Genomic DNA, 9,961 nt, shown 5'->3' with positions numbered 1-9,961 from the left:
ATGTTTTGAAGTTTGTTTAATAAATCTATTATATTGAAGCCCTTGTCCTCGTCTTCAGCTACCTGCAGCAACCCTGACAGAACGATCGACCATTAAAAAGAAGATGAGCCAGAGGAGACGTAAACAGAGGAAGAACAAGGAGGTGGACCCCATTCACACACCTATCCTCTTCCAAGAGGAACGCTCCCTGGAAGAATATGCAGGACTTTATATGGGCCTGTATGATGATGTGAGATGGGATGAGGAGGAATTGACACAAAGTTTCTGGGGTGGATTAAAGGACCCGCTTGCCCAGATAATTTTAGTAAAAAATCTAAATTTGTCATTTCTGGAGTTTGTGGACCACACACTGTGGGCGTGTGGATCCCAATACGTGGTAGAAGATCTCCCACTCCAGCCCATGCCAAATCCAATAAGTCCAGTTCCAGAGCCCGTCGCCTGCCCGCCAGAGCCTGAGCCCGTCGCCTGCCCGCCAGAGCCTGAGCCCGTCGCCTGCCCGCCAGAGCCTGAGCCCGTCGCCTGTCCTCCAGAGCCTGAGCCCGTCGTCTGCCCGCCAGAGACTGTTCATGCCACACGTGAGTCCACACAAGAAGACACAGCGCTGATTGTGATGTCTGCAGCGATTCTGTGTGTGTGGGCTGCATGCACATCAGCTCAGCCCCATGAGTTCCCTGAAATGCTGGTTCCGTCCAGTCCTGCATTCCCAGAGCCCGTTGACCCAGCGCCAGAGCCCGTTGACCCAGCGCCAGAGCCCGTTGACCCAGCGCCAGAGCCCGTTGACCCAGCGCCAGAGCCCGTTGACCCAGCGCCAGAGCCCGTTGACCCAGCGCCAGAGCCCGTTGACCCAGCGCCAGAGCCCGTTGACCCAGCGCCAGAGCCCGTTGACCCAGCGCCAGAGCCCGTTGACCCAGCGCCAGAGCCCGTTGACCCAGCGCCAGAGCCCGTTGACCCAGCGCCAGAGCCCGTTGACCCAGCGCCAGAGCCCGTTGACCCAGCGCCAGAGCCCGTTGACCCAGCGCCAGAGCCCGTTGACCCAGCGCCAGAGCCCGTTGACCCAGACCCAGAGCCCGTTGACCCAGACCCAGAGCCCGTTGACCCAGACCCAGAGCCCGTTGACCCAGACCCAGAGCCCGTTGACCCAGACCCCGTTGACCCAGCGCCCGTTGATGTCAAGTCTGTTTCCGTTCCTGAACCTGTCCTTCTCCCCAAGAAAATTTTGGGGGGGGGCTATACGCCTTCGCCGTGGCCGGCCAAAGATCCACGGAGGCCCGGAAAAATAACACCGCCGTGGCCACCTGATGGGTCTTCACCGCCGTGGCCACCCGAAGGGTCCTCACCACCGTGGCCACCCGAAGGGTCCTCACCACCATGGCCGCCCGAAGGGTCCTCACCACCATGGCCACCTAAAGGGTCTTCACCGCCGTGGCCACCTGAAGGGTCTTCACCGCCGTGGCCACCTGAAAGGTCTTCACCGCCGTGGCCACCTGAAGGGTCCTCACCACCATGGCCACCTAAAGGGTCTTCACCGCCGTGGCCACCTGAAGGGTCTTCACCGCCGTGGCCACCTGAAGGGTCTTCACCGCCGTGGCCACCTGAAGGGTCTTCACCGCCGTGGCCACCTGAAGAGCCTGCACCGCCCTGGACGCCCGAGGGTCCCACAGCTCCGCCCTGGACGCCCGAGGGTCCCACAGCTCCGCCCTGGACGCCCGAGGGTCCCACAGCTCCGCCCTGGACGCCCGAGGGTCTCACAGCTCCACCCTGGACGCCCGAGGGTCCCACAGCTCCACCCTGGACGCCCGAGGTTCTGCCTGCTCCGCCGTGGCCACGCCCACAGCCTGCACCGTCGTGGCCACGCCCACAGCCTACTCCGCCGTGGCCACGCCCACAGCCTGCTCCGCCCTGGAGGTTTCCCGGACCTGCACCATGCCCTCGTCAGCCTCCAGGGCGCCCACCCTCCCACCCCTTTGGATGTTATACGGCGCGAGGACGCGCCTTCGGGGAGGGGGGAGGTACTGTCACGTTTCAGTGTGTTTAGTTCTGTTTTGTAATCTTGTTTTCCCCTGTCTTGTGTGATTTTTGGTTTAGTCCTGTTAGTTTTCCCGCTCCTCGTTTGTGTTCAATTCTCTGCACCTGTTTTCAGTTTATTATCTCGTTTGGTTCAGTTCATTTAAACCCTGTGTTTTCCCTCAGTGTTTGTCGATCGTCGTCAATGTATGGTTGTATGTTAACCCTGAAGTCCTGGAGTTCTGTTCTTTTGTTCTCGTTTGTTTTTGGATGTTTTGAAGTTTGTTTAATAAATCTATTATATTGAAGCCCTTGTCCTCGTCTTCAGCTACCTGCAGCAACCCTGACACCATGGAAGAATACGCAAAGCATAATGGATAATTTGGTCTCTGTGAAAATCGTGAAAAAATAATCAATAATAATACTCTACTGGGAGAATAAGAATTACCATTCCCCCAATTAATACAAACCCAGGCTATTAGTGTGGCACGTGAGTGTAGGATGCTGCTTTCGAGTTTACAGTAGATGACTTTGTGGATAGTGGACAGTGAGCAGTTCACTAGGGTTTGAAACAGACCTTCTCTTATTCTTTCTCAATTAGTTGACCAGAGAATGTCCTTAAGGAACATCTATTGATGTGTCAGAGACACCACAACCATGTCCTCTGTTCCGTTCACATTTACCACTTCCTCAGTAAGTGTGTGTATGCATAATTACAAGCTGGAAACCTTCACGATTGTCTGACTGCTGACAAGGAGTGTGTGCATGTGCTGTGATAGCGGTCAGATAATGTCACAGTGCGACAGAAGTGAGAGTGTTAGAGACAGAGAGGAAATGAGAATAAGGCCTCAGTCTTCTGTTCTTTACTCCATAGCTCACAAGGGAACACTCACTCTCTCACACACACACACACACACACACACACACACACACACACACACACACACACACACACACACACACACACACACACACACACACACACACACACACACACACACACACACTCACACACACACACACACACACACACACACAGCATGTGACTGGATGACCATGTGCTAGTCACACTGAACGTGTATTTTCTCTTCCAGTGAGGTTGCATAAATCACTGAAAACTAGGTGCTACTGTCATTTAAAAAACCTGAAAAAATGTGTGTGCGTATGATAAAAAAAACTGTAAATAACATATATATATATATATATACATTGTGAAAGTATTTAGACCCCTTCATAACATATTTTAGTAAAAGGCTTAATCTTTTTTCATATCAATCAACACTCTTTACCCCATGATGGCAAAGCAAAAAATTGATTTGTGATAACTTTGATTTATGATTTAACCATTCAGTCGAAGCAGACTTTCAATTTAAATTCTGGGCATGTTCATGTCTGCTTTGATCAGAACTAGGGGTGTCACGATTCTCCAAATCTTCGATTCGATTGAATTTTCGATTCTAAGGTCAGGGTTCGATTCGATTCTCGATTTTTACATTTATTTTTTTAAAAAGCACAGGTTGCTATGCCATTTTTAGAATATACTTTTATGCAATATAATATCTGACCTTTGTTCGCAATGTACCACACTACATTGTCAAATTTAAAACATTTATTAACAACATAAAGTGCTTATAATATAATATAATACCTTATATCTTTAGTCAATTGGAAACTTAAGCAAAATAACCTGCCATATTTTACCATAACCTGCCATACGCAGATTATAAAATCAAATCAGTCATTTTAAACTGTCTTCGAAATGCAATTTCACAAACAGCGTGAGTGTTCAGCAGTGCCGCGTCTTCTCTCTCTCTGTCTCTCAAAATGGGTTGCACAAGGCGATCGTCAAGCGCGCTGCTCTCACGTTTCGGGAGTCGTGACATGACGGAATTGTCACTTGCATAATCGGGCCAGCATTGCATCGCGAGTAACTAAAGTTTACCATTTGCACATCTTTTTAAGTCTTACCAGTTTGAACATTCAAGCGATTTTAAACTATTCAGTACTCGCAAGCTCTCTGAGAGATGGTTTTCTTCGAACACATACATAAAGCCACCTCGCAAACAGGCAGATGATGACATTCAAGTTCACAAAACAAACAAACAGTTGTTGATTTAACAGATAAATCTATGTTTTTAACATAGAATCTATGTTAGAATCTAAGTTTTTTTCTTTTTTATATACACAGCTTAAACATACAACCATGTTGAATTTCAGCCGATAAAAATGCAAACCCTTAAAAAACAATGCATTAAAATGCAAGCACGGTATACAATACACTATAGCTTTAAAAACGCAGTGTTTCCAAGAACTAGATAGACCAAGCGTGTCACGATAACGCTGAAGTGATTTAACTGTATACACAAATCCGCCGCAAACTCTATGGGCCCCGGCATCTTGCCTGCCGCCATTACTGCGTGCCTGCTAAGGGTGACGGTGTGACACTTGCCGGTGCCCTCTAATGACATTTCAATGAAAGCGGATCCTGCTCATGAAAGAAAATGTCTGGTGAAAGGGAACATTGGGTAGATGATGTCAGGTAGTGGCCAAAACTTACCGATAAAGGTAATTTATTGACAACATAATGTATTAATGTAAAAATGCGTCAGCCAAATGTAATGTAATGTAATTAAGACGTGTATTAATTGATGACAACAATAAAACCGAACGCTGTCATTACTAGCTGTGTTGCTAATATGTTCACAAGCTTCACAAGTTGCAAATAACTCAGTGTTTCCCCAACCATTGTTTTGTAATAATACTTTATCCCGCAATAATACTATTTAAATACGAATCCTACGTGTTCTGTGTGAATGAATGGTGCAGTCGACGCGCAGTTTCATTTAACACACACACACACACACACACACACGAAGCACGTGTGACGCTCGAGCTGTTTATTTGCCTATATGAGGACACACACGACTGCATGAACTTCCTCGAGACGTGCTTGATCGTTTTATTCTCCCACACAGAGTGAGTGCATTACCGCCCGCACCAGGAACTCTGTGTAATCCGTATGGCCGTAAACATGGGCAGTCAATGCGCAAAAAAGGTTTGTGAATTTCACAAACGGTTTTATTTGTTGTTAAAACAGCCAACCACACAACACGCTCTTCCCGGCATCACTAGACAGCATACGTACTTAAAAAACAGCTAACATCTGTACATCGTACAGCTAACATCTGCTACAGCCGCCTACGGGACCAACGCTACTTCCGCTACTTCCTTACCAGCAAGGCACGCAGTAATGGCGGCGCTGCTTTACTTCCGTGTTTCGCCGGATTTGTGTATAGTGACTGTTTACTTTGTCTTTTTACAAACCCCAGAGCCGGCGCGACGAGCTCACTTTTTTCCTTATCAGTGCAAAAGAGACTCAAATTACTCTGTTGATTTTGATCTTACATGTAAGTGTTGTACATTATTAGATCCTGTTAAGTGTCTATTTTTTTCTGGATACTCACAATAAAAACAAAGTGTTCTGCTTTTTGTCAAATAAAGAAAAATAAACATGATGCGAATTTTGCATTCTCTCTGTCAGTGAAGTTCATTCTGAAACGCGTCCGAAAATGAAAACTGTAACTAAGTCAATACTTGTCACACAGGCACGAAAGATTTTTCTTTATGAAGCAGAAATTCTCTTCTTTTAAATGAAGTAATTTATATAAAAAAACAAATATTCTTAGTTTATGTAATCTGTATGAAAAGAGAGAGATGTCAGTCTTTTTCCTTTCAGCTCATTACACTTCATTACGCGTTAATGTGACCACGCCCACTGAGAGCGCGCGCTATTCAAACGCAAATGTTGAGGCAAACCATGAAAACGGCCACATCAGCTGGATAAAACATCCAGTTTAATAATAATCTTGTTCTTTACCTCATCTTGCTGCGCTGTGAGGAATAATACTATCGTAATAATCCTGGAAAAGTTACCTCAGAAGTGCTGGTAGTTTCATTTCGAGGAGCGCGGATTCAGCTGATGAAGTAAGTTATTTATTCTTAAGTGCTTTGTTCTAATCACATTATTGAATAGTGTCTGTAAATTGCACAAAGACTGTTTAAATATGAATTGTGTGTCTGTGTGTGATGAATGAATGGCACAGACGTCCGCGCGATGTTGTTTACTACAGATGTACATCGCATCTGTGCGTTCATTCACTCTCGCTCCTACATTAGTAAACGTTATTTTTACATGAACACATCCAAACTATATTGCTATAGCCAACTGAGATTTGTTCTAATCGCGATATAGAATAGTGTCTGTAATGATAACATTTTGTTGACTAGTTTTGGATAGATTATAAAGTTTTTACTCTAAAATAGACATCAAATAAGCTTTTGTTAGACAGTTTCTGCTCATATGTTAAATATATAGTATGTTTTGTCAAAAATAAACTAATCAACTGTTATAGTGTTTGTTCCAATGCAAGCTATATCAAAATAATGAATCCTTAACTTTGAAATATGTATGATAAAATGTATTGGCCTACTTTTAAAAAAATAATACTTTATAAGAGATTTATGGAAAAAGACAAAAAAATATTCAAGATGTTTCCACCTCTAGCTTTGAACCAATTCTATAGAATGGCCCATATAACCTATTTAAACAGGATTTGTTTCCAGGTATAACTAAAAATGTGCTTTTGACTTTCATTTATATTTTGATATATATATATGTGTGTGTGTGTGTGTGTATATATTGTCCTTGCATTCTTTCTTGTGTGACACACCTGAATGAAAGGCTCATTATTATGCAGGGTCATTGTCTGCTCAGGTGAGAACCACCTAATTATTCATGAGGGGTTGGGCCATTCACGCCCATTCGCATATTGCCTTTCCAAACAAAAAAATGTTTTTCACAATTTAAAACAATCTATTGTTTTATGTGAATGATTAGGCAGGATGATTTTCAGATAATTTTGAAGCAAAAACTCTAGGCGACAACATCCATTAGTCAAAAGTCTTGTGGACACATATTTAGTATGTGTTTTGTGGCCTTATTTCAGAAACTTTAATTTTTTTTTTTCAATAACCATGCCTAAACAATATTCTCTCAGAAATACAAACATGTACATACATGTTGCTCACATATTATGGTAGCCCTGTTTGTGCTAAATAGATTGTAATTTCACATGTGCCATTAGCAACTGAAAAAAAAGCACAAATGTCAGGGCATGTCAAAACATCTCAAGGACCCCAAAAACACCTTAGACCCCAGAGGGTTAAGAGTTGTGCCACAGCGGAAATGATTCGTTTGCAGTTTGCACCATGAATTGTTCATTACTTTTAACTGCAAACTGCTTGAATCTGTGCTGCTGAATGTGTGCTCCCTCATGTTGTTCCAACCCCGTAAGACTTTATTCAACTATTCATTTCCTTCTCTGTGGGCCTCGAGTGAGTTTGCGTAGTGTAACTTAACTGCGCAGTGCTTCTGTGTTGTACGTCACACGTAGACTCCCTATTGGCCGACGCTGGTCATGTGTGTGATGCGTGTGTCGTACAACACAGAAGCGCTGCGCTGTTACACTACGCAAACTCACTCGAGGCCCACAGAGAAGGAAATGAATAGTTGAATAAAGTCGTTATTTTTGTTTGTTTTTTTTTGCGCACAAAAAGTATTCTCGTCGCTTGATAAACTTATGGTTGAGCCACTGTAGTCACTCGGACTATTTTAACGATGTCTTTCATAACTTTTCTGGGCCGGCAAGTTTCAATCCTTTAGAAGCCTATGGAGGAGTGATCCAGCTCTCAGATTTAATCAGAAATATCTTAATTTGTGTTCCGAAGATGAACGAAAGTCTTACGGGGTTGAACAACATGAGGGAGAGTAATTACTGACAGAGTTTACATTTTTGGGTGAACTAACCCTTTAAAAGGAACTTTTAACCCTCTGGGCTTCTTCGGTCAAAAATGACCGAAACAGTATACGTTTTGAAATGTTTAATTTTTTTGCTTCATCGGAGGGGGATGAAACTTGGTGACTTTTGTTGTATTACCTATGTGAACACACACAAAAATCAAGGAGATGATTCGGATATGTTAAAGGGTCTTAAAAAAAATAGTCACACTTAGCTTCCTTTCGGTCAAAAATGACCGACATAGGAAATGAATGGGAAATACGAAAAAATAGGAAAACTCAGAGAAACTTTTGGTGGTACAAACTACAGATCAGCCACTGTGCAGAAAAAAAGTGTACAGCAATGAAGGGGTGACACTCTAAAACATCAAGAGTGCAAATAAGACACCTCCCCCCCCCCCCACACACACACACCCACGCACACAAACACACACACACACACAGAGAAATGAATAGGAAAGACTGTAACAGCAAATGTTGAGAAAATGCTAAATAAAATCAAAATTTAAAATAAAGTACAAAAGATAGGCTACTCTTTCTTGCTCAAATGCACACACACACACACCTCATCATGTCTAAAACAACAATATGAATCAAAAAGCCTTTCTATGTATTTATATAGGAAGCCTACAGGCGGTTATGGACATTACACACATTTATACATTTTTACTTATCTAAACAAATGCTAAAAGCTTTTTTTATTTTTTTATTTTATCTAAATATATATCTAAATAAAAAAAAACGAGTAAGAAAGAGAAATCATGTCTAAAACAGCAATAGGAATCAAAAAGCATTTCTATCTATTTACATAGGAAGCTATGGGCAGCCTACAGGCGGTTACGGACATTACACACTTTAAAACATTTTTAAAGCCACTGGATGGCGGTATTCTCACTTGAATTTTTTTTTGCCTGCTGCCAGCATTATATTTTAATGTGCCACGTTGAGTTTTTTTTTTTTTTTTATTATTATTATTATAATAAAAAAATAAAACAAATTCTAATGGAAAAAATTGCTCGTAAAAATTATATAAATAATGCAAAGTATCATAAAAATCTTTGAAAATTCTTAATAATAATAAGAAAATATTATTGAACAAAAATATATTTGAATGGTTTTCCTGGGGGGAAAAAAAGTGACATTTTAAGGCTTCGGTCTTTTTTGACCGAAAGGAAGCCAAGTGTAACCCCTAAACAAAGAAGCCCAGAGGGTTAAATCACAGAGAGATTACTTATTCAATCATACTTATTGATTTGTATGATTTTTAACATGATTACATATTTCAAGCCTCTTCATCTGTGGGATTAACTAAATGTCTTACCAGTTAGACAACACTTCACCATGAGCAATCAATTAAACAACGCTTTAAATAGTGGATCACAACAAAACTAGAATGTTATTTAACTTGTAAATGTAGTCAGATAAGTATATAAAAAGTTGGTGGTTAAATGTAAAACAGAGCATGCAGACAAGCTGCAAGCTGGAGCATGTGGCACTGTAGCCAATGGTGTGAGCTGCTGGATGGAAGCATGTAGTTCAGCAGCCAATCAAAGCAGCCCTTGGCTGGGATGAGAAGGGGAAGTGGCCAATGGGGCACAGGCAGTGTCGGTACATTCCCCAGCTCTTAAGAGGTTAATGAGTAAAGCTGCTCGGCTTCCTGCCAGCACGTCCAGCAGCTCAGAGACGTTCCCACAATGAGTGAAAGCTGTATCACGACAGGACTGAGTCTAATTATACACCCACAGAGAGAGGGAGAAGTGGAGGGGGTCACAAAGGGCGAGCTGAAGTGTGTGAGTCTGCGCGTGTGTGTGTGTGTGTGTGTGTGTGTGAGAGAGAGAGAGAGAGAGAGAGAGAGAGAGAGAGAGAGAGAGAGAGAGAGAGAGAGAGAGAGAGAGAGAGAGAGAGCGCTCACAGCGGGCGAGACAGAAAAATACAGAAGATACAGCAAAAGAGTGACTAGGTGAGGACAAGATAAGGAAAAAGACATGGTTTACAGCATCATGCTGGATATTCCCTTCTGCTGTGCTACTGCTGCTTTCCCATGATCACTCAGTGTATTTCTCACCATAAAAAGACACCCAAAGAGGTAGGATACTTTTG

The 9,961-nt window shown here is 43.0% G+C and overlaps 1 protein-coding gene across 1 annotated transcript in view; it reads left to right on the top strand.

Annotated features, from left to right (window-relative positions):
* Positions 1 to 9,732: 9,732 nt before the first annotated feature.
* Positions 9,733 to 9,961, top strand: part of zmp:0000000926 (ataxin-1) — an 88,979-nt gene continuing 88,750 nt past the window's right edge. Inside the window, exon 1 of the mRNA XM_056261420.1 lies at positions 9,733 to 9,947. The gene's annotated coding sequence lies outside the window, so the exon portion shown is untranslated. The remainder of the gene's footprint in view (positions 9,948 to 9,961) is intronic.

The sequence above is a fragment of the Rhinichthys klamathensis genome, unplaced genomic scaffold (assembly GCF_029890125.1).
Source record: "Rhinichthys klamathensis goyatoka isolate OS25496 unplaced genomic scaffold, OSU_Roscu_1.1 h1tg000010l_1, whole genome shotgun sequence".
NCBI lineage: Eukaryota > Metazoa > Chordata > Actinopteri > Cypriniformes > Leuciscidae > Rhinichthys > Rhinichthys klamathensis.
The sequence above is the reverse complement of the archived record's forward strand: the minus strand, read 5'-3'. Positions and strand labels throughout refer to the sequence as shown.